The sequence below is a fragment of the Dendropsophus ebraccatus genome, unplaced genomic scaffold (assembly GCF_027789765.1).
Source record: "Dendropsophus ebraccatus isolate aDenEbr1 unplaced genomic scaffold, aDenEbr1.pat pat_scaffold_1424_ctg1, whole genome shotgun sequence".
Taxonomy (NCBI): Eukaryota; Metazoa; Chordata; class Amphibia; order Anura; family Hylidae; genus Dendropsophus; species Dendropsophus ebraccatus.
This window is the reverse complement of record NW_027208845.1, coordinates 761-25,279: the sequence shown is the minus strand read 5'-3', so window position 1 is coordinate 25,279 and position 24,519 is coordinate 761. Positions and strand designations below refer to the sequence as shown.

The 24,519-nt window shown below is 45.7% G+C and overlaps 1 long non-coding RNA gene and 20 other non-coding genes across 21 annotated transcripts; all 21 read left to right on the top strand.

Moving 5' to 3' along the window:
• Window positions 1-159: 159 nt before the first annotated feature.
• On the top strand, window positions 160-245 carry TRNAR-UCU (transfer RNA arginine (anticodon UCU)). The gene is given in 2 exon segments: window positions 160-196; window positions 210-245. It is a non-coding gene; the product is annotated as a tRNA-Arg (tRNA).
• A 990-nt stretch (window positions 246-1,235) lies between these two features.
• On the top strand, window positions 1,236-1,321 carry TRNAR-UCU (transfer RNA arginine (anticodon UCU)). Its single transcript is given in 2 exon segments — window positions 1,236-1,272; window positions 1,286-1,321. It is a non-coding gene; the product is annotated as a tRNA-Arg (tRNA).
• Window positions 1,322-3,756: 2,435 nt separating this feature from the next.
• LOC138775225 (uncharacterized) lies at window positions 3,757-4,764 on the top strand. The gene is made up of 3 exons (XR_011360525.1): window positions 3,757-3,855; window positions 4,040-4,094; window positions 4,679-4,764. It is a non-coding gene; the product is annotated as an uncharacterized lncRNA (long non-coding RNA).
• A 2,209-nt stretch (window positions 4,765-6,973) lies between these two features.
• Window positions 6,974-7,059, top strand: TRNAR-UCU (transfer RNA arginine (anticodon UCU)). Its single transcript is given in 2 exon segments — window positions 6,974-7,010; window positions 7,024-7,059. It is a non-coding gene; the product is annotated as a tRNA-Arg (tRNA).
• Window positions 7,060-7,339: 280 nt separating this feature from the next.
• Window positions 7,340-7,425, top strand: TRNAR-UCU (transfer RNA arginine (anticodon UCU)). The gene is given in 2 exon segments: window positions 7,340-7,376; window positions 7,390-7,425. It is a non-coding gene; the product is annotated as a tRNA-Arg (tRNA).
• Window positions 7,426-8,415: 990 nt separating this feature from the next.
• On the top strand, window positions 8,416-8,501 carry TRNAR-UCU (transfer RNA arginine (anticodon UCU)). Its single transcript is given in 2 exon segments — window positions 8,416-8,452; window positions 8,466-8,501. It is a non-coding gene; the product is annotated as a tRNA-Arg (tRNA).
• Window positions 8,502-8,781: 280 nt separating this feature from the next.
• TRNAR-UCU (transfer RNA arginine (anticodon UCU)) lies at window positions 8,782-8,867 on the top strand. Its single transcript is given in 2 exon segments — window positions 8,782-8,818; window positions 8,832-8,867. It is a non-coding gene; the product is annotated as a tRNA-Arg (tRNA).
• A 6,345-nt stretch (window positions 8,868-15,212) lies between these two features.
• Window positions 15,213-15,298, top strand: TRNAR-UCU (transfer RNA arginine (anticodon UCU)). The gene is given in 2 exon segments: window positions 15,213-15,249; window positions 15,263-15,298. It is a non-coding gene; the product is annotated as a tRNA-Arg (tRNA).
• A 280-nt stretch (window positions 15,299-15,578) lies between these two features.
• On the top strand, window positions 15,579-15,664 carry TRNAR-UCU (transfer RNA arginine (anticodon UCU)). Its single transcript is given in 2 exon segments — window positions 15,579-15,615; window positions 15,629-15,664. It is a non-coding gene; the product is annotated as a tRNA-Arg (tRNA).
• Window positions 15,665-16,640: 976 nt separating this feature from the next.
• TRNAR-UCU (transfer RNA arginine (anticodon UCU)) lies at window positions 16,641-16,726 on the top strand. The gene is given in 2 exon segments: window positions 16,641-16,677; window positions 16,691-16,726. It is a non-coding gene; the product is annotated as a tRNA-Arg (tRNA).
• Window positions 16,727-17,006: 280 nt separating this feature from the next.
• TRNAR-UCU (transfer RNA arginine (anticodon UCU)) lies at window positions 17,007-17,092 on the top strand. Its single transcript is given in 2 exon segments — window positions 17,007-17,043; window positions 17,057-17,092. It is a non-coding gene; the product is annotated as a tRNA-Arg (tRNA).
• Window positions 17,093-18,085: 993 nt separating this feature from the next.
• TRNAR-UCU (transfer RNA arginine (anticodon UCU)) lies at window positions 18,086-18,171 on the top strand. Its single transcript is given in 2 exon segments — window positions 18,086-18,122; window positions 18,136-18,171. It is a non-coding gene; the product is annotated as a tRNA-Arg (tRNA).
• A 280-nt stretch (window positions 18,172-18,451) lies between these two features.
• On the top strand, window positions 18,452-18,537 carry TRNAR-UCU (transfer RNA arginine (anticodon UCU)). Its single transcript is given in 2 exon segments — window positions 18,452-18,488; window positions 18,502-18,537. It is a non-coding gene; the product is annotated as a tRNA-Arg (tRNA).
• Window positions 18,538-19,527: 990 nt separating this feature from the next.
• On the top strand, window positions 19,528-19,613 carry TRNAR-UCU (transfer RNA arginine (anticodon UCU)). The gene is given in 2 exon segments: window positions 19,528-19,564; window positions 19,578-19,613. It is a non-coding gene; the product is annotated as a tRNA-Arg (tRNA).
• Window positions 19,614-19,893: 280 nt separating this feature from the next.
• Window positions 19,894-19,979, top strand: TRNAR-UCU (transfer RNA arginine (anticodon UCU)). Its single transcript is given in 2 exon segments — window positions 19,894-19,930; window positions 19,944-19,979. It is a non-coding gene; the product is annotated as a tRNA-Arg (tRNA).
• Window positions 19,980-20,969: 990 nt separating this feature from the next.
• Window positions 20,970-21,055, top strand: TRNAR-UCU (transfer RNA arginine (anticodon UCU)). The gene is given in 2 exon segments: window positions 20,970-21,006; window positions 21,020-21,055. It is a non-coding gene; the product is annotated as a tRNA-Arg (tRNA).
• A 283-nt stretch (window positions 21,056-21,338) lies between these two features.
• TRNAR-UCU (transfer RNA arginine (anticodon UCU)) lies at window positions 21,339-21,424 on the top strand. The gene is given in 2 exon segments: window positions 21,339-21,375; window positions 21,389-21,424. It is a non-coding gene; the product is annotated as a tRNA-Arg (tRNA).
• Window positions 21,425-22,413: 989 nt separating this feature from the next.
• Window positions 22,414-22,499, top strand: TRNAR-UCU (transfer RNA arginine (anticodon UCU)). The gene is given in 2 exon segments: window positions 22,414-22,450; window positions 22,464-22,499. It is a non-coding gene; the product is annotated as a tRNA-Arg (tRNA).
• A 280-nt stretch (window positions 22,500-22,779) lies between these two features.
• TRNAR-UCU (transfer RNA arginine (anticodon UCU)) lies at window positions 22,780-22,865 on the top strand. The gene is given in 2 exon segments: window positions 22,780-22,816; window positions 22,830-22,865. It is a non-coding gene; the product is annotated as a tRNA-Arg (tRNA).
• A 986-nt stretch (window positions 22,866-23,851) lies between these two features.
• On the top strand, window positions 23,852-23,937 carry TRNAR-UCU (transfer RNA arginine (anticodon UCU)). The gene is given in 2 exon segments: window positions 23,852-23,888; window positions 23,902-23,937. It is a non-coding gene; the product is annotated as a tRNA-Arg (tRNA).
• Window positions 23,938-24,217: 280 nt separating this feature from the next.
• Window positions 24,218-24,303, top strand: TRNAR-UCU (transfer RNA arginine (anticodon UCU)). The gene is given in 2 exon segments: window positions 24,218-24,254; window positions 24,268-24,303. It is a non-coding gene; the product is annotated as a tRNA-Arg (tRNA).
• Window positions 24,304-24,519: the final 216 nt, after the last annotated feature.

Sequence of the window (24,519 nt, the reverse complement as noted above, 5' to 3'; positions counted from 1 at the left end):
TGCAGCTTTTTGGTCCCCTCTTTGCCTTCTAGGAGAAGGCAGCCATTCCGAGCTTGTGGCTTCGAGTATCACCAGAGTCAAGCCTTGCATTATCTAGAAAGCAAGGAGTGGTACTGGTTCCACCTGGGCTAACAACTGAGCACATGCACCCAAGATCGTGGCTCTGTGGCGCAATGGATAGCGCATTGGATTTCTAGAAAAGTGTAGTGATTCAAAGGTTGTGGGTTCGAGTCCCACCAGAGTTGTCTTTTCTATCACGCCTGATGTCAAGACCTTGACTTCGCCTTTAGGTTGTCTTTGAAGAATGCAAAAGAAAAACCAAAACTAGACCGAGCCAGGCTGGGTAATCAAGGTTTCACAAGCCTGCTTTTGAGTTGAAGCCTACCTACGGAAACATTTTGTATTATATGTGACATTAAAGGCAATTTGCCAGCTCTATATCGTGCTGAAAGTTCAAGTGTGTGATGAACACATTCCCCAGCTCAGATTTTCTCTGGTGCCTTTTAAAATATTGCCCTGGGAAGGATTTTTCCCTTTTGGTAATTCAGCATTGGACTTTTAGAAACAGGACGTGATTCAAAGGTCTTGGGTTCGAGTCCCACCACTAGAGTCGTCTTTTGTATCACGTGTGACATTAAAGACAATCTGTCAACTGTAAATCATGCTCAAGTGTCAAGGAGGTGTTGCCAAGCTTCAGCCTGCATGACTCCTCCCTACCCTACCTGTTTCCAGCCTTGACTGTTTGATGTACAGCGCTCAGTGCTGGAAGCCGAGCCCTGTACATCAGTCAGGCATAGGTAGGGAGTTGGGCGGTGTGCTTCTGAGGCTCGCCAATGGCTCCTTAACACTAGAATCCTCATTTAGGAGATCTTTGAAAGATGGCAAAGAGAAACAAAACTAGACAGAACCAGGCTACAGAGTTAATGTTTTAGAGCCCTGATCTTCAGTTAAAACCTGTCTGGGGCTAAACTGTATGAGTGGACTAGTAGCATCATCCGGTTTTCTTGACTTTTACGAAGACTTTTATTGTATCCAATTTAAAAAAAAAAAGTCTTCAATCAACCATCAACATCGCAAAAACATGGAGTGAGAGAAAAATGTAAAGCTGTGCTTTTCTCTGGTGCCTTCGAAAATTTTCCCCTATAGAAGAATTATCTTTCAGCATTCCATGAGAAAAGCCTAGCCCCAGTTACGTGTGAGCTGGTGGGGGGAAATGGGTGGCCCCGCAAGCGTAAGGCTCTGTGGCGCAATGAATAGCGCATTGGACTTCTAGGACAAGGAAGGCATTCAAAGGTTGTGGGTTCGAGTCCCACCAGAGTCGACCTTTGTCTTGTTACATCTTTGTCTACGGCCTTAGGTGGTGTAGAAAAATGCCAATTTCTAGGTATATCGACAAGCCCTTATGCAGTTGATTATAAAATGCCATAAATCTCTTTCTTCTACCACATATGCAGCTTTTTGGTCTCCTCTTTGCCTTCCAGGAGAAGGCAGCCATTCCGAGCTTGTGGTATCACCAGAGTCAAGCCTTGCATTATCTAGAAAGCAAGGAGTGGTACTGGTTCCACCTGGGCTAAAAACTGAGCACATGCGCCCAAGCTCGTGGCTCTGTGGCGCAATGGATAGCGCATTGGACTTCCAGAAAAGTGTAGTGATTCAAAGGTTGTGGGTCCGAGTCCCACCAGAGTCGTCTTTTCTATCACGCCTGACGTCAAGACCTTGACTTCGCCTTTAGGTGGTCTTTGAAGAATGCAAAAGAAAAACCAAAACTAGACCGAGCCAGGCTTGGTAATCAAGGTTTCACAAGCCTGCTTTTGAGTTGAAACCTACCTACGGAAGCATTTTGTATTATATGTGACATTAAAGGCAATTTGCCAGCTCTATATCGTGCTGAAAGTTAAAGTGTGTGATGAATACATTCCCCAGCTCAGATTTTCTCTGGTGCCTTTTAAAATATTGCCCTGGGAAGGAATTTTCCCTTTTGGTAATTCAGCATTGGACTTTTAGAATCAGGACGTGATTCAAAGGTCTTGGGTTCGAGTCCCACCACCAGAGTCGTCTTTTGTATCACGTGTGACATTAAAGACAATCTAAAAATAAAAGAAGGTTCCAACAGCACCTCGGAGTTACTCCAAATTTGATCGCAGGTAGAAGAATAGGATGCACGCAGGAGGGCTCACAATCCTTGGTGTGAGCACTAAACTGTAGTAGGATAGGATACCCACAGCATCCGATGCAAAATAAAGTGTGTTTATTCACACATCAGGGTACAGAAGTGCAACGTTTCGGCCAATCCGGCCTTTGTCAAGCATACAAATAGCGTGTTAACAGGAGATATATATATGTGCAAATCATAAAAGAATCCACCCACGGGGAAGTACACGGGAGGGAGGGGGGAGGAGGGGGTGAAGACAAGAGAAAAGGGTAAAAGGAAAAACCTGGGATGGCACAGTTTATCTGAATGATGTACAATCATCACAATAATAGCAATCAACAACTGGTGTATAATCAGATCAGTGTGTGATCATAGGCGATTAGTATCATGATAGTCAAAGGCTGAAAATAAAGACATAACATATCTCATTCATATCTCATACATTACCAGGTCTTAGATGTAGCCGGCATGACAGGAGACTCTGCACGGAGAAGCGCTGACAGTTTCCGGACGCCAGAGTCAGCTGATCCGTACTGCCGCGCGCGTGCATGGCCACGTGACCGGCAAAGTGACGTGGACCAATGACAATGTAGGAGGGAGGAGCTGTGTCCCGGTTGTCAAGGTGCTGAGGAAACATAAACATCAGGCTGTCAAAGCTGCCCGGCGCTCATGTCAGGAAGGCAGCGGGGGCACCGTGTGTCAGGCTGAAAAGTGACTCCCAATGAGGAAGAGATAGGTAGGAGAGCATATCATATAAAGAAAAAGGAGACAAGGAAAAGGGGAGAAAAGGGGGAAGGTGGGGGGAACAGGAGAAGAGGAAGGGGAGGAAGGGGAGGAGAAGACGGGGGGGCGGAAAGGAGGGGGGGGGAAGCAAAAAAAAATTTTTTGGCTATACAAGGGAAGATGAGCAGCGCAAATATACAAAAGGAAGGAAGAAGAGCCGAGAATGCATGATGAAGGGAAAAACAGATGAAACTATGGTCCCTAATGTATCCAGCACATCAAATGCTGTCACGAAGGTAACAGTCCAACACAGTCATAGTCTGACTATCAAAGATTCCATCGGATCTCCATATTGAGGCCTTTTGGGTGTAAAGTGTCCAGATCATAAATCCATTTAGTCTCTTTTAGTTTCAGGAGTCTTTGTCTGTCCCCACCTCTCCTGAGGGGGGGAACATGATCAATGATCCTATACCGCAACTGGCTAATGCTGTGATTTGCCTCTTTGAAATGTTTAGGAATAGGGAGATCAATCATGTTTGTCCGGATCGTACTCTTGTGCTTGCTGATGCGTGTTTTAGCACTCATGGTTGTTTCACCCACATAAGCTAGTCCACATGGGCATGTGATGAGATATATAACAAAATCAAAGTTGCATGTGTATCTATGTTTAATGGGTATAACTCTGCCAGTGTGTGGATGGGTAAAGTGATCCCCCTTGACTAAATTGTTGCAAGCAGCACACCCCAAACAAGGAAAATTGCCCCTTTTAGAGGGCGCTAGATATGTTTGTGTGCTAGTGGGTGTTAAGGGAACCTCTGTTTTAACAAGAATGTCCCTAAAGTTTCTGTTTCTCTTGTAGGAAAGAAGAGGCGGCCGTGTGAATTCATTGATGAGCGGACATCCCCTCTGAAGGATACCCCAATGTTTCTTAAGAACTTTGCCTATCCTATTGCTGTGGGTGCCGTAGGTTGATACAAAAGGTATCCGTTTGTTTGGCTCCCTGATGCGGGCTCTGAACGTCTCTGTATGAGTGGTGTCAGCAATACGTAATCTGTGTTGGTTCATTACAGAGGGAGGATATCCCCTCTGTAAGAATTTGTCACACATTCTATCCAATCTGTCATCAACTAACTCCGGGTCACTCACAATTCTTTTTACCCGTAGGAGCTGGCTCCAGGGAAGGGATTTAACCATATTCCTCGGATGATTGCTGTCAAAGGTAAGTAAATTGTTCCTGTCCGTCTGTTTAGTGTAGAGGTCCGAGCCCAGTCTGTCGCCAATTTTGTATATGAGAGTATCCAAAAAATTTTTTTTTGCTTTCTCCCCCCCCCTTCCCCCCCCCCCTCCTTTCCGCCCCCCGTCTTCTCCTCCCCTTCCTCCCCTTCCTCTTCTCCTGTTCCCCCCACCTTCCCCCTTTTCTCCCCTTTTCCTTGTCTCCTTTTTCTTTCCCTCTTCCCCCCCTTCCCCCCCCCCCCCCAGTGTCCACAACCTCCTTTTGACAGAATATGTCTTTTAATCCACCGGACCTTAGACCAGATTTTCTTGTACATATACATATTTTGCTTTTGCTCTGGACTAACAGTATTGTGTTTCTGTGGCCTTCTGTTACATCTTCTCTGTATAGTCTGATATTCATATGGACACTTATTGTACAGGTGTTTATTTCCTTTTTATTATTTCTTCTTTATGGGTGGGGGATAGCACAGCAGTTTCTTCAGATAGTGTGTTCTAACCTATGGGGATCTTCTGACATACATGCCGAGTGATATACTAACTATATTTTGTCTTCCACCTTTTTTTCAGCCACTTAGACTGGTCTTGTACTTAGCCGGACATGAGAGAGACATCGGTTGCTATGCCACGCACATGGGACATCCGGAGTTGACGGCTGGGACTCCCTTTCCTCTTCCATTTCTTTTTCCCTTCTATGCACTTTTTGCCATCTGCTTTTTCTAATAAATTGTTGAGCATCACACTTTGAGTCTATCATGTGTTTATTCTATTATCCCTGTAGTGGGATATGGTGACCTAGTACCCTTGCCATGAGTGACCATCATATCATTATTTCCTCTAGATTCACCCCATTTGCCAATACAGTCCTGGGTTGGTAACTGTGCTGGGGGGACCTGGGCTATGGGGGTGACACATGTGGTTCTGTGTGTAATCCACACAGACCACCGTGCACCCATACCGGCCACGGTACCTCTCAGCCATCCTACACTGACCCTTACGGTATTGTGCTGAGACACTGAGCGTAATAGTCCGTCCCGTACTTATGCCTGCCCTCATAGGACAGTCTACATACACTGTGGTGCCATGCACAGGTATTATTTAGGACAACAGCTCCCGAGGTGTTCTCCCACTATATACGCATCCAGGTATCCTTCAGACCTCTGGACTTTATGAGACAATTGGGTTATTACATGACGCTACCATAGCGTATACCTGCTATGTCAGGTTTTGCTCCGTTTGGCCACTCTCCATTGGCGTAGCTCCAAAGCGCTACCATGCAGAGCGCAGACCTGCGATGTCGGGTCATTTCTCCCATGGTCACCTAACCACTACATAGCGCCACTACGCAACTGTCCATGACGTAGACTTGCGTAGCCATGACATCACCGCTATGACCCCTTATACAATCCCACAGCGCTGACACCCACAGTGCAGACCTGCAATGTCGGGTCATGATCCCTATACTCATTTGGATACTCTCCATCTGCCCACTCCTATGTGGACCTATGCTTATTGTGCTACCCTCTGTGGTCTATTCTCTATACTCATATGCATCCTTTATATGATATGCTCTCTTACCTATCTCTTCCTCATTGGGAGTCACTTTTCAGCCTGACACACGGTGCCCCCGCTGCCTTCCTGACATGAGCGCCGGGCTGCTTTGACAGCCTGATGTTTATGTTTCCTCAGCACCTTGACAACCGGGACACAGCTCCTCCCTCCTACATTGTCATTGGTCCACGTCACTTTGCCGGTCACGTGGCCATGCACGCGCGCGGCAGTACGGATCAGCTGACTCTGGCGTCCGGAAACTGTCAGCGCTTCTCCGTGCAGAGTCTCCTGTCATGCCGGCTACATCCAAGACCTGGTAATGTATGAGATATGAACGAGATATGTTATGTCTTTATTTTCAGCCTTTGACTATCATGATACTAATCGCCTATGATCACACACTGATCTGATTATACACCAGTTGTTGATTGCTATTATTGTGATAATTGTACATCATTCAGATAAACTGTGCCATCCCAGGTTTTTCCTTTTACCCTTTTCTCTTGTCTTCACCCCCTCCTCCCCCCTCCCTCCCGTGTACTTCCCCATGGGTGGATTCTTTTATGATTTGCACATATATATATCTCCTGTTAACACGCTATTTGTATGCTTGACAAAGGCCGGATTGGCCGAAACGTTGCACTTCTGTACCATGATGTGTGAATAAACACACTTTATTTTGCATCGGATGCTGTGGGTATCCTTTCCTATTAAAGACAATCTGTCAACTGTAAATCATGCTCAAGTGTCAAGGAGGTGTTGCCAAGCCTGAGCCTGCATGACTCCTCCCTACCCCACCGGTTTCCAGCCTTGACTGATTGATGTACAGGGCTCAGTGCTGGAAGCCGAGCCCTGTACATCAGACAGGCAGAGGTGGGAAATTGGGCGGTGTGCTTCTGCGGCTCGCCAATGGCTCCTTGACACTAGAATCCTCATTTAGGAGATCTTTGAAAGATGGCAAAGAGAAACAAAACTAGACAGAACCAGGCTACAGAGTTAATGTTTTAGAGCCCTGGTCTTCAGTTAAAACCTGCCTGGGGTTAAACTGTTTGAGTGGACTAGTAGCATCATCCGGTTTTCTTGACTTTTACGAAGACTTTTATTGTATCCAATTTAAAAAAAAAAAAAAGTCTTCAATCAACCATCAACATCGCAAAAACATGGAGTGAGAGAAAAATGTAAAGCTGTGCTTTTCTCTGGTGCCTTCGAAAATTTTCCCCTATAGAAGAATTATCTTTCAGCATTCCATGAGAAAAGGCTAGCCCCAGTTACCTGTGAGCTGGTGGGGGGAAATGGGTGGCCACGCAAGTGTAAGGCTCTGTGGCGCAATGGATAGCGCCTTGGACTTCTAGAGCAAGGAAGGCATTCAAAGGTTGTGGGTTCGAGTCCCGCCAGAGTCGACCTTTGTCTTGTTACATCTTTGTCTACGGCTTTAGGTGGTGTAGAAAAATGCCCATTTCTAGGTATATCGACAAGCCCTTATGCAGTTTATTATAAAATGCCATAAATCTCTTTCTTCTACCACATATGCAGCTTTTTGGACCCCTCTTTGCCTTCTAGGAGAAGGCAGCCATTCCGAGCTTGTGGTATCACCAGAGTCAAGCCTTGCATTATCTAGAAAGCAAGGAGTGGTACTGGTTCCACCTGGGCTAAAAACTGAGCACATGCGCCCAAGCTTGTGGCTCTGTGGCGCAATGGATAGCGCATTGGACTTCTAGAAAAGTGTAGTGATTCAAAGGTTGTGGGTTTGAGTCCCACCAGAGTCGTCTTTTCTATCACGCCTGACGTCAAGACCTTGACTTCGCCTTTAGGTTGTCTTTGAAGAATGCAAAAGAAAAACCAAAACTAGACCGAGCCAGGCTGGGTAATCAAGGTTTCACAAGCCTGCTTCTGAGTTGAAGCCTACCTACGGAAACATTTTGTATTATATGTGACATTAAAGGCAATTTGCCAGCTCTATATCGTGCTGAAAGTTCAAGTGTGTGATGAACACATTCCCCAGCTCAGATTTTCTCTGGTGCCTTTTAAAATATTGCCCTGGGAAGGAATTTTCCCTTTTGGCCATTCAGCATTGGACTTTTAGAATCAGGATGTGATTCAAAGGTCTTGGGTTCGAGTCCCACCACCAGAGTCGTCTTTTGTATCACGTGTGACATTAAAGACAATCTGTCAACTGTAAATCATGCTCAAGTGTCAAGGAGGTGTTGCCAAGCCTGAGCCTGCATGACTCCTCCCTACCCCACCGGTTTCCAGCCTTAACTGATTGATGTACAGGGCTCACTGCTGGAAGCCGAGCCCTGTACATCAGTCAGGCAGAGGTGGGGAGTTGGGCGGTGTGCTTCTGCGGCTCGCCAATGGCTCCTTGACACTAGAATCCTCATTTAGGAGGTCTTTGAAAGATGGCAAAGAGAAACAAAACTATACAGAACCAGGCTACAGAGTTAATGTTTTAGAGCCCTGGTCTTCAGTTAAAACCTGCCTGGGGCTAAACTGTATGAGTGGACTAGTAGCATCATCCGGTTTTCTTGACTTTTACGAAGACTTTAATTGTATCCAATTAAAAAAAAAAGAGTCTTCAATCAACCATCAACATCGCAAAAACATGGAGTGAGAGAAAAATGTAAAGCTGTGCTTTTCTCTGGTGCCTTCGAAAATTTTCCCCTATAGAAGAATTATCTTTCAGCATTCCATGAGAAAAGGCTAGCCCCAGTTACCTGTGAGCTGGTGGGGGGAAATGGGTGGCCACGCAAGCGTAAGGCTCTGTGGTGCAATGGATAGCGCATTGGGCTTCTAGGGCAAGGAAGGCATTCAAAGGTTGTGGGTTCGAGTCCCACCAGAGTCGATCTTTGTCTAGTTACATCTTTGTCTACGGCCTTAGGTGGTGTAGAAAAATGCCAATTTCTAGGTGTATCGACAAGCCCTTATGCAGTTGATTATAAAATGCCATAAATCTCTTTCTTCTACCACATATGCAGCTTTTTGGTCCCCTCTTTGCCTTCTAGGAGAAGGCAGCCATTCCGAGCTTGTGGTATTACCAGAGTCAAGCCTTGCATTATCTAGAAAGCAAGGAGTGGTACTGGTTCCACCTGGGCTAAAAACTGAGCACATGCGCCCAAGCTCGTGGCTCTGTGGCGCAATGGATAGCGCATTGGACTTCTAGAAAAGTGTAGTGATTCAAAGGTTGTGGGTTCGAGTCCCACCAGAGTCATCTTTTCTATCACGCCTGACGTCAAGACCTTGACTTCGCCTTTAGGTTGTCTTTGAAGAATGCAAAAGAAAAACAAAAACTAGACCGAGCCAGGCTTGGTAAGCAAAAATTATTAAGTTAATTTGTTTTCCCTGAGACCCATTGGCATCACAACAGATGGGGTTAACTCGCCCCTGCGAGCCCATGGGACGAAGGAATCTTTAATGAACATAATTAGCCTAAGCTTTTAATCCCCTCCTACGGAAGTATAAGTAGGCCCCGCCTCCCCAGTATCATCAGTCTAATGACAAGAATTCCAAAAAGGGAGGGAGCCTTGTGATGCCAATGGGTCTCAGGGAAAACAAATTAACTTAATAATTTTTGCTTCCCTATCGTCCATTGGCATCACAACAGATGGGGAACTAGCAAGATATCCCCAGGGTGGGTTACTCCAGAGCAGCGGCACTGAGCACAGATCTGGCGAAGGCTGTTCTGGCTTCAAACCTTGTATTCAACCTGTAATGCCTGACAAAGGTAGATAGAGCTGACCAGGAGGCGGCTTGGCAGATGCTTTCTAAGGGTACGGATGATCTTTCAGCCCAGGTGGAAGCAACCGCTCTTGTGGAATGCGCCTTTGTGAACTCCGGAGGAGTCTGGTCTGCCGATGAATAGCATAAACCAATAGCATCGCAAATCCATCTCGATATGGAGGGTTTTGAGGCTTTCTTCCCCTTGTTTCTGCCAGCAAACAAGACGAGCAAATTTTCCTCCTTACGGAAATCTGCAACTCTAGACAGATAAATTCTAATTGCTCTAGAGACATCCAGTAGAGATAGATCCACCTCATCTTGAGAATTACTTGTGGGAGAAAAAACTGGAAGGACCACTGGTTCATTCAGGTTCACAAATGATGGTACCTTGGGTAGAAAACCTGGTAAAAATCTGAGGGTTACCTTGTCTTCTGCGAAAATAATGTAAGGAGGGGCTGAGCCAAGGGCCTGAAGCTCCCCTACCCGCTTGGCTGAAGTTACAGCCAATAGTAGAGTAACCTTGAAAGAAAGAAATTTCAAGTCTACCTCCTCCAACGGTTCAAATGGCTGAAGACAAAGGCGCCTCAATACAAATGAGAGGTCCCAAGAATCCACTTGTCTGGTTATTCTTGGCCTTAATCTTGTAACTGCTTTCACGAAGTTCTTTACTTCCGGAAGCTGAAACAGTCTAGAATTTAAGTGAGCAGATAAAGCCGCGATTTGGACCTTGATGGAGCTCGGCGTCAAGCCTCTGTCAAATCCTTGCTGAAAAAACTCTAACAGGTGTGCAGTAGAAGGCTTCAGAGTATCAATCTGCCTTGCAGAACCCCATGCTTGGAAAATGTTCCATATACGATTATAGGATTTGTTAGTAGCAGTACTTCTGGCGTGAGATAGTGTACGTAATACACTAGCAGAAAATTGCTCTGATCCTAATACGGTCCCCTCAGCCTCCATGCTGTGAGACTGAGACTGGCTAGGTCCTGGCAAAGGTGATGTCTCTGCGAAATCAGGTCTGGATTCAAAGGAAGTTTCCAGAACTCCCCCCTGCTCATATTCATGAGGAGAGTGAACCAGGCTCTCTTCGGCCAGAAAGGTGTGATGATGATCACCGATGCCTGGTCCAACCTGATCTTCATGAGAACCCTCGGAATCATGGAGATTGGGGGAAAGATGTATGCTAGTCTGAAATTCCAATGAATTGACATTGCATCCACGATTGACGGTCTGTCTGCTGTGTACAGGGAACAAAAATTCCTCAGTTTGGCATTCTCTGCTGATGCCATAAGATCTATCTGAGGAAGTCCCCATCTCCGGGTTAACTGAATGAATACTGTTCTCGACAGAGACCATTCTCCCGGAACCGTCAATCCTCGACTCAGCCGATCTGCCAGAGTGTTGTGAATGCCCCTGATGTGCAGGGCAGTTAATTTGGACACTCTGGGTTCTGCCCATCTGAAGATACCTTCCACTTCTCTGAGAAGTAGAGATGATCTGGTACCTCCCTGCTTGTTGATGTAAGCTACACAAGCAGTGTTGTCCGTCTTGACTCTTACCGCCTTCTGGAGTAGTATTGGAGAAAAATGTAGAAGAGCTAGATAGATAGCTCTGAGCTCCCGGGCATTCGACGGAAGCGTCGACTCCTGCAAGTTCCATGTTCCCGAGATCGTCTTCTCCTCCAAATGAGCACCCCAACCTGTGCCTGAGGCGTCGGTTGTGATAGTAGTCCACTGAGGCTCGATTATAGAGACACCATGTCTGACCTGTCTCCACCAGGTTAGAGACTGCCTTGTTTCCGTGGATAGTACATGGAGGGCATCTAGATCTTCCAAACTGCGATTCCACTTCTTTAGAACTTCTTGCTGCAGGTATCTCATGTGCCATAGGGCCCATGGCACCGCATCTGCAGCTGAGGAGAGAAGGCCCAGGAACCTCATGAGTGTCCGGAGAGACACCTGGCGAGGTGGAATGAGAAATTGGGCCCCTCTCTGTATGCGAATTACCCTTGGTGTTGACAAGAATATCTTCATCTGGATGGAGTCTACGACGAATCCCAGGAATGTTTTCGTTGTGGATGGAATGAGATCCGATTTCTCCTGGTTGATTAGCCATCCCAATTGATGAAGAATGTCCAAGACATAATTCAATTGAGACATCAGAAGAGTCTGAGTCTGGGCCATAATCAACCAGTCGTCTAGGTAGGGAACAACTTTTATTCCCTGCAACCTGAAGAGTACCATGACGGCTGAGATTATTTTTGTAAATACAAAGGGGGCTGAAGTTATTCCAAAGGGAAGGACCCTGAATTGAAGGTGCCTTACCACCCCCTGCAACTGAGTGGCTATGCGTAGATACCTTCTGTGAGCTGGCAAGATAGGAACATGGAGATACGCATCTTGAAGATCTATAGTTACCATAAAGTCCCCCTCCTGAAGGAGGGTTTTTACCGACTTTATGTTCTCCATACGAAACTTTTTCTTTGTCATAAACTGGTTTAGATACCTTAGATCTAAGATAAGCCTCCACTTTCCGGATGGCTTCGGAACTAGAAAGATTGGAGAATAGACTCCTAGACCGATCTCCGACCGAGGTACTTCCTCCAGAGCTTCTATTGATAATAGATGCAGGATCTCTTCTTCCAGTACGGGATGTTTTACCTGACCTAGGTACCGAGATACCAGAAACCTGGGGGGAGGAAGAGGAGATAAAGGAAGCACGTAACCCGAGCGGATAATGCTTACTATCCAGACGTCCTTTATTAATCTTTCCCAATTTTGGAGAAAGTAACACAGTCGACCCCCCACAGGTATACCTCTGGCGTCAAAAATCAGGCTTTTTGGCTGAATCCTTGTTCTGCTTTCCTCCTCCTCTCTTGTTGTAGTACCGTCCTTTATTTCTGACCTGGTATCTGCTTTTTCCTCTCTGAGGGGATCTTCCCCTACGAAAGGAATTCCGGGGTCTATAGGAACCACTACTGGAGGTCAATGGAAGGGATTTACCCTTCTTATCTGACATCTCTTCCATTAACTTGTCAAGTTCTGAACCGAAGAGCCTACCAGGTTGATATTCCAAATTACATAATTGAAATTTGGAGTTGGAGTCACCCACCCAAGGTTTTAACCAAAGGGCTCGGCGACCCGCTGTAGACAGAGCCATAGTTTTTGAGGCAAGCCTAGTCCCTTGTGATGCTGCATCACAGAGAAAATCGATTGCCATATTCACTTTTTTAAAGGAACGTAGGACCTTGTCCCTGTTCACACCAGATTCTAGGTCCTCCTGGACCTTGGCCAGCCATCTCCTAAGGCTTCTGGACACCTCGAAGGAGGAAATAGCAACTGCCCCTTGGGCTGCTGCAGCAGTGTATGACCTTTTAAAAGCCACCTCCACCCTTCTGTCCATAGGATCCTTAAGATTAGATCCATCCTCGGCAGGTAAAACTGAATTCTTAGACAGTTTAGCTATGGCTGTATCAACCTTAGGAGGTTCGTACCAATCCTTAGTTTGATCCTCCTTGAGGACGTATAAGGTCTTAAACTTTTTACTTAGAACCGGAGCTTTTTCCGGTTTCTTCCATTCAGCCTTTATCATAGACATCGATGTTTCCCCTACAGAGAAAGCCCTAGGCTTTTTTGCAGGAGAAGCACCCTCTGATTCTTCAGGGTGAATTTCTGCCTGGACGGCCCTACGCAATTTGTAGATGCTGTCCATAGGGAAATAGCTTCTAAACGAATCCTTCTCGTCTTCAGAAGGAGAAGATGACTCCGAAGAAGAGGAGGACTTGACCTCATCAATAACCGTAAAGGCTGACCCCTAAGGCAGAAAAAAATTCTTTAGCTCCAAGCAATCATCACCCAGCCGCATATACTCATAATACTCACAGGCTGGGAAACAGAAGGAGAAATACTACGCTTGGATTTTTTCTTCTGGTGAGAATCTCTATTAGCAAAAGCTTTCTCAACATAATCCTTTACCCAGACTACAACGTCCTGAACATCAGGCTCCTCAGTATTAGGTTTTGGGCGACATGAAGCACAACGCACTGCAACATATGAAAATCTATATAAGCATATTATATAGAAAAAGAAACCTTATCTTGCTAGAAGGTTCAGGCGTACGGTATTCATATCCATCGGGTAAAGGTGTTTCGCATTCAGCGCAAGTGAAATGCTTGCGTTTAGTTGATCTTTTCCCAGACGGACTGGTCTCCATAGCTGACATCTATATAAATATATGTGTATAAGTCTCACTTATAATCATATGCACATAATGCAGGTATAACACAGCAGCAACAGGCCTAGCCTGTATTATCAAGTGTAATACACCAAAAAACCACAAGATGTCAGCAGAGTACAGTATAATGATACACTTACAATTCAATAGTAGAGCCTGGCAACTGTACACGAGCGATAAGGAAACACTGAGAGCTTCAAGCAGCAGCGAACAGTGGGAATCCTGAACTCCAAAGGAGATCCACATACCTGATCTGGACGCCAGAAATACACGAGCGCGGTCCGAGTCGCCGGTAGGTGACGTCATCACGCGGCGCCGATAGCGTGATGACGCGCTGACGCAATGACGCTAGCGTGATGACGCGGAACCCGGAAGTCCTCCGGTCCGGCGGCATGCAGGGCAGAAAGCCCTGCACGTCGCTAAGAAAGATACAGGCGCCGAAACCATCCGGCGCCACACTAATACAAAGACTGGAGCGCGATGCTCCTAACCTAAGAAAAGAAGGGAGATAAGGTAGGAGGGGGCAACGTCCCCTAGGGCTTAGAGAGCGAAGAAAAAAAGACTGATGATACTGGGGAGGCGGGGCCTACTTATACTTCCGTAGGAGGGGATTAAAAGCTTAGGCTAATTATGTTCATTAAAGATTCCTTCGTCCCATGGGCTCGCAGGGGCGAGTTAACCCCATCTGTTGTGATGCCAATGGGACGATAGGGAATCAAGGTTTCACAAGCCTGCTTTTGAGTTGAAGCCTACCTACGGAAACATTTTGTATTATATGTGACATTAAAGGCAATTTGCCAGCTCTATAACGTGCTGAAAGTTCAAGTGTGTGATGAACACATTCCACAGCTCAGATTTTCTCTGGTGCCTTTTAAAACATTGCCCTGGGAAGGAATTTTCCCTTTTGGCCATTCAGCATTGGACTTTTAGAATCAGGATGTGATTCAAAGGTCTTGGGTTCGAGTCCCACCACCAGAGTCGTCTTTTGTATCACGTGTGACATTAAAGACAATCTGTCAACTGTAAATCATGCTCAAGTGTCAAGGAGGTGTTGCCAAGCCTGAGCCTGCATGACTCCTCCCTACCCCACTGGTTTCCAGCCTTGACTGATTGATGTACAGGGCTCAGTGCTGGAAGCCGAGCCCTGTACATCAGACAGGCAGAGGTGGGAAATTGGGCGGTGTGCTTCTGCGGCTCGCCAATGGCTCCTTGACACTAGAATCCTCATTTAGGAGATCTTTGAAAGATGGCAAAGAGAAACAAAACTAGACAGAACCAGGCTACAGAGTTAATGTTTTAGAGCCCTGGTCTTCAGTTAAAACCTGCCTGGGACTAAACTGTTTGAGTGGACTAGTAGCATCATCCGGTTTTCTTGACTTTTACGAAGACTTTTATTGTATCCAATTTAAAAAAAAAAAAAAGTCTTCAATCAACCATCAACATCGCAAAAACATGGAGTGAGAGAAAAATGTAAAGCTGTGCTTTTCTCTGGTGCCTTCGAAAATTTTCCCCTATAGAAGAATTATCTTTCAGCATTCCATGAGAAAAGGCTAGCCCCAGTTACCTGTGAGCTGGTGGGGGGAAATGGGTGGCCACGCAAGCGTAAGGCTCTGTGGCGCAATGGATAGCGCATTGGACTTCTAGGGCAAGGAAGGCATTCAACGGTTGTGGGTTCAAGTCCCGCCAGAGTCGACCTTTGTCTTGTTACATCTTTGTCTACGGCCTTAGGTGGTGTAGAAAAATGCCCATTTCTAGGTATATCGACAAGCTCTTATGCAGTTTATTATAAAATGCCATAAATCTCTTTCTTCTTCCACATATGCAGCTTTTTGGTCCCCTCTTTGCCTTCTAGGAGAAGGCAGCCATTCCGAGCTTGTGGTATCACCAGAGTCAAGCCTTGCATTATCTAGAAAGCAAGGAGTGGTACTGGTTCCACCTGGGCTAAAAACTGAGCACATGCACCCAAGCTCGTGGCTCTGTGGCGCAATGGATAGCTCATTGGACTTCTAGAAAAGTGTAGTGATTCAAAGGTTGTGGGTTCGAGTCCCACCAGAGTCGTCTTTTCTATCACGCCTGATGTCAAGACCTTGACTTCGCCTTTAGGTTGTCTTTGAAGAATGCAAAAGAAAAACCAAAACTAGACCGAGCCAGGCTGGGTAATCAAGGTTTCACAAGCCTGCTTTTGAGTTGAAGCCTACCTACGGAAACATTTTGTATTATATGTGACATTAAAGGCAATTTGCCAGCTCTATATCGTGCTGAAAGTTCAAGTGTGTGATGAACACATTCCACAGCTCAGATTTTCTCTGGTGCCTTGGGAAGGAATTTTCCCTTTTGGCCATTCAGCATTGGACTTTTAGAATCAGGATTTGATTCAAAGGTCTTGGGTTCGAGTCCCACCACCAGAGTCGTCTTTTGTATCACGTGTGACATTAAAGACAATCTGTCAACTGTAAATCATGCTCAAGTGTCAAGGAGGTGTTGCCAAGCCTGAGCCTGCATGACTCCTCCCTACCCCACCGGTTTCCAGCCTTGACTGATTGATGTACAGGGCTCACTGCTGGAAGCCGAGCCCTGTACATCAGTCAGGCAGAGGTGGGGAGTTGGGCGGTGTGCTTCTGAGGCTCGCCAATGGCTCCTTGACACTAGAATCCTCATTTAGGAGATCTTTGAAAGATGGCAAAGAGAAACAAAACTAGACAGAACCAGGCTACAGAGTTAATGTTTTAGAGCCCTGGTCTTCAGTTAAAACCTGCCTGGGACTAAACTTTTTGAGTGGACTAGTAGCATCATCCGGTTTTCTTGACTTTTACGAAGACTTTTATTGTATCCAATTTAAAAAAAAAAAAGTCTTCAATCAACCATCAACATCGCAAAAACATGGAGTGAGAGAAAAATGTAAAGCTGTGCTTTCCTCTGGTGCCTTCGAAAATTTTCCCCTATAGAAGAATTATCTTTCAGCATTCCATGAGAAAAGGCTAGCCCCAGTTACCTGTGAGCTGGTGGTGGGAAATGGGTGGCCACGCAAGCGTAAGGCTCTGTGGCGCAATGGATAGCGCATTGGGCTTCTAGGGCAAGGAAGGCATTCAAAGGTTGTGGGTTCGAGTCCCACCAGAGTCGATCTTTGTCTTGTTACATCTTTGTCTACGGCCTTAGGTGGTGTAGAAAAATGCCAATTTCTAGGTATATCGACAAGCCCTTATGCAGTTGATTATAAAATGCCATAAATCTCTTTCTTCTACCACATATGCAGCTTTTTGGTCCCCTCTTTGCCTTCTAGGAGAAGGCAGCCATTCCGAGCTTGTGGTATTACCAGAGTCAAGCCTTGCATTATCTAGAAAGCAAGGAGTGGTACTGGTTCCACCTGGGCTAAAAACTGAGCACATGCGCCCAAGCTCGTGGCTCTGTGGCGCAATGGATAGCGCATTGGACTTCTAGAAAAGTGTAGTGATTCAAAGGTTGTGGGTTCGAGTCCCACCAGAGTCATCTTTTCTATCACGCCTGACGTCAAGACCTTGACTTCGCCTTTAGGTTGTCTTTGAAGAATGCAAAAGAAAAACAAAAACTAGACCGAGCCAGGCTTGGTAATCAAGGTTTCACAAGCCTGCTTTTGAGTTGAAGCCTACCTACGGAAACATTTTGTATTATATGTGACATTAAAGGCAATTTGCCAGCTCTATAACGTGCTGAAAGTTCAAGTGTGTGATGAACACATTCCACAGCTCAGATTTTCTCTGGTGCCTTTTAAAACATTGCCCTGGGAAGGAATTTTCCCTTTTGGCCATTCAGCATTGGACTTTTAGAATCAGGATGTGATTCAAAGGTCTTGGGTTCGAGTCCCACCACCAGAGTCGTCTTTGTATCACGTGTGACATTAAAGACAATCTGTCAACTGTAAATCATGCTCAAGTGTCAAGGAGGTGTTGCCAAGCCTGAGCCTGCATGACTCCTCCCTACCCCACTGGTTTCCAGCCTTGACTGATTGATGTACAGGGCTCAGTGCTGGAAGCCGAGCCCTGTACATCAGACAGGCAGAGGTGGGAAATTGGGCGGTGTGCTTCTGCGGCTCGCCAATGGCTCCTTGACACTAGAATCCTCATTTAGGAGATCTTTGAAAGATGGCAAAGAGAAACAAAACTAGACAGAACCAGGCTACAGAGTTAATGTTTTAGAGCCCTGGTCTTCAGTTAAAACCTGCCTGGGACTAAACTGTTTGAGTGGACTAGTAGCATCATCCGGTTTTCTTGACTTTTACGAAGACTTTTATTGTATCCAATTTAAAAAAAAAAAAAAAGTCTTCAATCAACCATCAACATCGCAAAAACATGGAGTGAGAGAAAAATGTAAAGCTGTGCTTTTCTCTGGTGCCTTCGAAAATTTTCCCCTATAGAAGAATTATCTTTCAGCATTCCATGAGAAAAGGCTTGCCCCAGTTACCTGTGAGCTGGTGGGGGGAAATGGGTGGCCACGCAAGCGTAAGGCTCTGTGGCGCAATGGATAGCGCATTGGACTTCTAGGGCAAGGAAGGCATTCAAAGGTTGTGGGTTCAAGTCCCGCCAGAGTCGACCTTTGTCTTGTTACATCTTTGTCTACGGCCTTAGGTGGTGTAGAAAAATGCCCATTTCTAGGTATATCGACAAGCTCTTATGCAGTTTATTATAAAATGCCATAAATCTCTTTCTTCTTCCACATATGCAGCTTTTTGGTCCCCTCTTTGCCTTCTAGGAGAAGGCAGCCATTCCGAGCTTGTGGTATCACCAGAGTCAAGCCTTGCATTATCTAGAAAGCAAGGAGTGGTACTGGTTCCACCTGGGCTAAAAACTGAGCACATGCACCCAAGCTCGTGGCTCTGTGGCGCAATGGATAGCTCATTGGACTTCTAGAAAAGTGTAGTGATTCAAAGGTTGTGGGTTCGAGTCCCACCAGAGTCGTCTTTTCTATCACGCCTGACGTCAAGACCTTGACTTCGCCTTTAGGTTGTCTTTGAAGAATGCAAAAGAAAAACCAAAACTAGACCGAGCCAGGCTGGGTAATCAAGGTTTCACAAGCCTGCTTTTGAGTTGAAGCCTACCTACGGAAACATTTTGTATTATATGTGACATTAAAGGCAATTTGCCAGCTCTATATCGTGCTGAAAGTTCAAGTGTGTGATGAACACATTCCCCAGCTCAGATTTTCTCTGGTGCCTTTTAAAATATTGCCCTGGGAAGGAATTTTCCCTTTTGGCCATTCAGCATTGGACTTTTAGAATCAGGATGTGATTTAAAGGTCTTTGGTTCGAGTCCCACCACCAGAGTCGTCTTTTGTATCACGTGTGACATTAAAGACAATCTGTCAACTGTAAATCATGCTCAAGTGTCAAGGAGGTGTTGCCAAGCCTGAGCCTGCATGAATCCTCCCTACCCCACCGGTTTCCAGCCTTGACTGATTGATGTACAGGGCTCAGTGCTGGAAGCCGAGCCCTGTACATCAGTCAGGCAGAGGTGGGAAATTGGGCGGTGTGCTTCTGCGGCTCGCTAATGGCTCCTTGACACTAGAATCCTCATTTAGGAGATCTTTGAAAGATGGCAAAGAGAAACAAAACTAGACAGAACCAGGCTACAGAGTTAATGTTTTAGAGCCCTGGTCTTCAGTTAAAACCTGCCTGGGACTAAACTGTTTGAGTGGACTAGTAGCATCATCCGGTTTTCTTAACTTTTACGAAGACTTTTATTGTATCCAATTTAAAAAAAAAAAGTCTTCAATCAACCATCAACATCGCAAAAACATGGAGTGAGAGAAAAATGTAAAGCTGTGCTTTTCTCTGGTGCCTTCGAAAATTTTCCCCTATAGAAGAATTATCTTTCAGCATTCCATGAGAAAAGGCTAGCCCCAGTTACCTGTGAGCTGGTGGGGGGAAATGGGTGGCCACGCAAGCGTAAGGCTCTGTGGCGCAATGGATAGCGCATTGGACTTCTAGGGCAAGGAAGGCATTCAAAGGTTGTGGGTTCGAGTCCCACCAGAGTCGACCTTTGTCTTGTTACATCTTTGTCTACGGCCTTAGGTGGTGTAGAAAAATGCCCATTTCTAGGTATATCGACAAGCCCTTATGCAGTTTATTATAAAATGCCATAAATCTCTTTCTTCTACGACATATGCAGCTTTTTGGACCCCTCTTTGCCTTCTAGGAGAAGGCAGCCATTCCGAGCTTGTGGTATCACCAGAGTCAAGCCTTGCATTATCTAGAAAGCAAGGAGTGGTACTGGTTCCACCTGGGCTAAAAACTGAGCACATGCACCCAAGCTTGTGGCTCTGTGGCGCAATGGATAGCGCATTGGACTTCTAGAAAAGTGTAGTGATTCAAAGGTTGTGGGTTTGAGTCCCACCAGAGTCGTCTTTTCTATCACGCCTGACGTCAAGACCTTGACTTCGCCTTTAGGCTGTCTTTGAAGAATGCAAAAGAAAAACCAAAACTAGACCGAGCCAGGCTGGGTAATCAAGGTTTCACAAGCCTGCTTTTGAGTTGAAGCCTACCTACGGAAACATTTTGTATTATATGTGACATTAAAGGCAATTTGCCAGCTCTATATCGTGCTGAAAGTTCAAGTGTGTGATGAACACATTCCCCAGCTCAGATTTTCTCTGGTGCCTTTTAAAATATTGCCCTGGGAAGGAATTTTCCCTTTTGGCCATTCAGCATTGGACTTTTAGAATCAGGATGTGATTCAAAGGTCTTGGGTTCGAGTCCCACCACCAGAGTCGTCTTTTGTATCACGTGTGACATTAAAGACAATCTGTCAACTGTAAATCATGCTCAAGTGTCAAGGAGGTGTTGCCAAGCCTGAGCCTGCATGACTCCTCCCTACCCCACCGGTTTCCAGCCTTGACTGATTGATGTACAGGGCTCACTGCTGGAAGCCGAGCCCTGTACATCAGTAAGGCAGAGGTGGGGAGTTGGGCGGTGTGCTTCTGCGGCTCGCCAATGGCTCCTTGACACTAGAATCCTCATTTAGGAGATCTTTGAAAGATGGCAAAGAGAAACAAAACTAGACAGAACCAGGCTACAGAGTTAATGTTTTAGAGCCCTGGTCTTCAGTTAAAACCTGCCTGGGGCTAAACTGTATGAGTGGACTAGTAGCATCATCCGGTTTTCTTGACTTTTACGAAGACTTTAATTGTATCCAATTTAAAAAAAAAGAGTCTTCAATCAACCATCAACATCGCAAAAACATGGAGTGAGAGAAAAATGTAAAGCTGTGCTTTTCTCTGGTGCCTTCGAAAACTTTCCCCTATAGAAGAATTATCTTTCAGCATTCCATGAGAAAAGGCTTGCCCCAGTTACCTGTGAGCTGGTGGGGGGAAATGGGTGGCCACGCAAGCGTAAGGCTCTGTGGCGCAATGGATAGCGCATTGGACTTCTAAGGCAATGAAGGCATTCAAAGGTTGTGGGTTCGAGTCCCACCAGAGTCGACCTTTGTCTTGTTACATCTTTGTCTACGGCCTTAGGTGGTGTAGAAAAATGCCCATTTCTAGGTATATCGACAAGCCCTTATGCAGTTGATTATAAAATGCCATAAATCTCTTTTCTTCTACCACATATGCAGCGTTTTTGGTCCCCTCTTGGCCTTCTAGGAGAAGGCAGCCATTCCGAGCTTGTGGTATCACCAGAGTCAAGCCTTGCATTATCTAGAAAGCAAGGAGTGGTACTGGTTCCACCTGGGCTAAAAAACTGAGCACATGCTCCCAAGCTCGTGGCTCTGTGGCGCAATGGATAGCGCATTGGACTTCTAGAAAAGTGTAGTGATTCAAAGGTTGTGAGTTCGAGTCCCACCAGAGTCATCTTTTCTATCACGCCTGACGTCAAGACCTTGACTTCGCATTTAGGTTGTCTTTGAAGAATGCAAAAGAAAAACCAAAACTAGACCGAGCCAGGCTTGGTAATCAAGGTTTCACAAGCCTGCTTTTGAGTGAAGCCTACCTACGGAAACATTTTGTATTATATGTGACATTAAAGGCAATTTGCCAGCTCTATATCGTGCTGAAAGTTCAAGTGTGTGATGAACACATTCCACAGCTCAGATTTCTCTTGGTGCCTTTTAAAATATTGCCCTGGGAAGGAATTTTCCCTTTTGGCCATTCAGCATTGGACTTTTAGAATCAGGATGTGATTCAAAGGTCTTGGGTTCGAGTCCCACCACCAGAGTCGTCTTTTGTATCACGTGTGACATTAAAGACAATCTGTCAACTGTAAATCATGCTCAAGTGTCAAGGAGGTGTTGCCAAGCCTGAGCCTGCATGACTCCTCCCTACCCCACCGGTTTCCAGCCTTGACTGATTGATGTACAGGGCTCAGTGCTGGAAGCCGAGCCCTGTACATCAGTCAGGCAGAGGTGGGAAATTGGGCGGCGTGCTTCTGCGGCTCGCCAATGGCTCCTTGACACTAGAATCCTCATTTAGGAGATCTTTGAAAGATGGCAAAGAGAAACAAAACTAGACAGAACCAGGCTACAGAGTTAATGTTTTAGAGCCCTGGTCTTCAGTTAAAACCTGTCTGGGACTAAACTGTTTGAGTGGACTAGTAGCATCATCCGGTTTTCTTGACTTTTACGAAGACTTTTATTGTATCCAATTTAAAAAAAAAAAGTCTTCAATCAACCATCAACATCGCAAAAACATGGAGTGAGAGAAAAATGTAAAGCTGTGCTTTTCTCTGGTGCCTTCGAAAATTTTCCCCTATAGAAGAATTATCTTTCAGTATTCCATGAGAAAAGGCTAGCCCCAGTTACCTGTGAGCTGGTGGGGGGAAATGGGTGGCCACGCAAGCGTAAGGCTCTGTGGTGCAATGGATAGCGCATTGGACTTCTAGGGCAAGGAAGGCATTCAAAGGTTGTGGGTTCGAGTCCCACCAGAGTCAACCTTTGTCTTGTTACATCTTTTTCTACGGCCTTAGGTGGTGTAGAAAAATGCCAATTTCTAGGTATATCGACAAGCCCTTATGCAGTTTATTATAAAATGCCATAAATCTCTTTCTTCTACCACATATGCAGCTTTTTGGTCCCCTCTTTGCCTTCTAGGAGAAGGCAGCCATTCCGAGCTTGTGGTATCACCAGAGTCAAGCCTTGCATTATCTAGAAGCAAGGAGTGGTTACTGGTTCCACCTGGGCTAAAAACTGAGCACATGCGCCCAAGCTCGTGGCTCTGTGGCGCAATGGATAGCGCATTGGACTTCTAGAAAAGTGTAGTGATTCAAAGGTTGTGGGTTTGAGTCCCACCAGAGTCGTCTTTTCTATCACGCCTGACGTCAAGACCTTGACTTCGCCTTTAGGCTGTCTTTGAAGAATGCAAAAGAAAAACCAAAACTAGACCGAGCCAGGCTGGGTAATCAAGGTTTCACAAGCCTGCTTTTGAGTTGAAGCCTACCTACGGAAACATTTTGTATTATATGTGACATTAAAGGCAATTTGCCAGCTCTATATCGTGCTGAAAGTTCAAGTGTGTGATGAACACATTCCCCAGCTCAGATTTTCTCTGGTGCCTTTTAAAATATTGCCCTGGGAAGGAATTTTCCCTTTTGGCCATTCAGCATTGGACTTTAGAATCAGGATGTGATTCAAAGGTCTTGGGTTCGAGTCCCACCACCAGAGTCGTCTTTTGTATCACGTGTGACATTAAAGACAATCTGTCAACTGTAAATCATGCTCAAGTGTCAAGGAGGTGTTGCCAAGCCTGAGCCTGCATGACTCCTCCCTACCCCACCAGTTTCCAGCCTTGACTGATTGATGTACAGGGCTCAGTGCTGGAAGCCGAGCCCTGTACATCAGTCAGGCAGAGGTGGGAAATTGGGCGGTGTGCTTCTGCGGCTCGCCAATGGCTCCTTGACACTAGAATCCTCATTTAGGAGATCTTTGAAAGATGGCAAAGAGAACAAAACTAGACAGAACCAGGCTACAGAGTTAATGTTTTAGAGCCCTGGTCTTCAGTTAAAACCTGCCTGGGGCTAAACTGTATGAGTGGACTAGTAGCATCATCCGGTTTTCTTGACTTTTACGAAGACTTTAATTGTATCCAATTAAAAAAAAGAGTCTTCAATCAACCATCAACATCGCAAAAACATGGAGTGAGAGAAAAATGTAAAGCTGTGCTTTTCTCTGGTGCCTTCGAAAACTTTCCCCTATAGAAGAATTATCTTTTCAGCATCCATGAGAAAAGGCTAGCCCCAGTTACCTGTGAGCTGGTGGGGGGAAATGGGTGGCCACGCAAGCGTAAGGCTCTGTGGCGCAATGGATAGCGCATTGGACTTCTAAGGCAATGAAGGCATTCAAAGGTTGTGGGTTCGAGTCCCACCAGAGTCGACCTTTGTCTTGTTACATCTTTGTCTACGGCCTTAGGTGGTGTAGAAAAATGCCCATTTCTAGGTATATCGACAAGCCCTTATGCAGTTGATTATAAAATGCCATAAATCTCTTTCTTCTACCACATATGCAGCGTTTTGGTCCCCTCTTTGCCTTCTAGGAGAAGGCAGCCATTCCGAGCTTGTGGTATCACCAGAGTCAAGCCTTGCATTATCTAGAAAGCAAGGAGTGGTACTGGTTCCACCTGGGCTAAAAACTGAGCACAAGCTCCCAAGCTCGTGGCTCTGTGGCGCAATGGATAGCGCATTGGACTTCTAGAAAAGTGTAGTGATTCAAAGGTTGTGAGTTCGAGTCCCACCAGAGTCATCTTTTCTATCACGCCTGACGTCAAGACCTTGACTTCGCCTTTAGGTTGTCTTTGAAGAATGCAAAAGAAAAACCAAAACTAGACCGAGCCAGGCTTGGTAATCAAGGTTTCACAAGCCTGCTTTTGAGTTGAAGCCTACCTACGGAAACATTTTGTATTATATGTGACATTAAAGGCAATTTGCCAGCTCTATATCGTGCTGAAAGTTCAAGTGT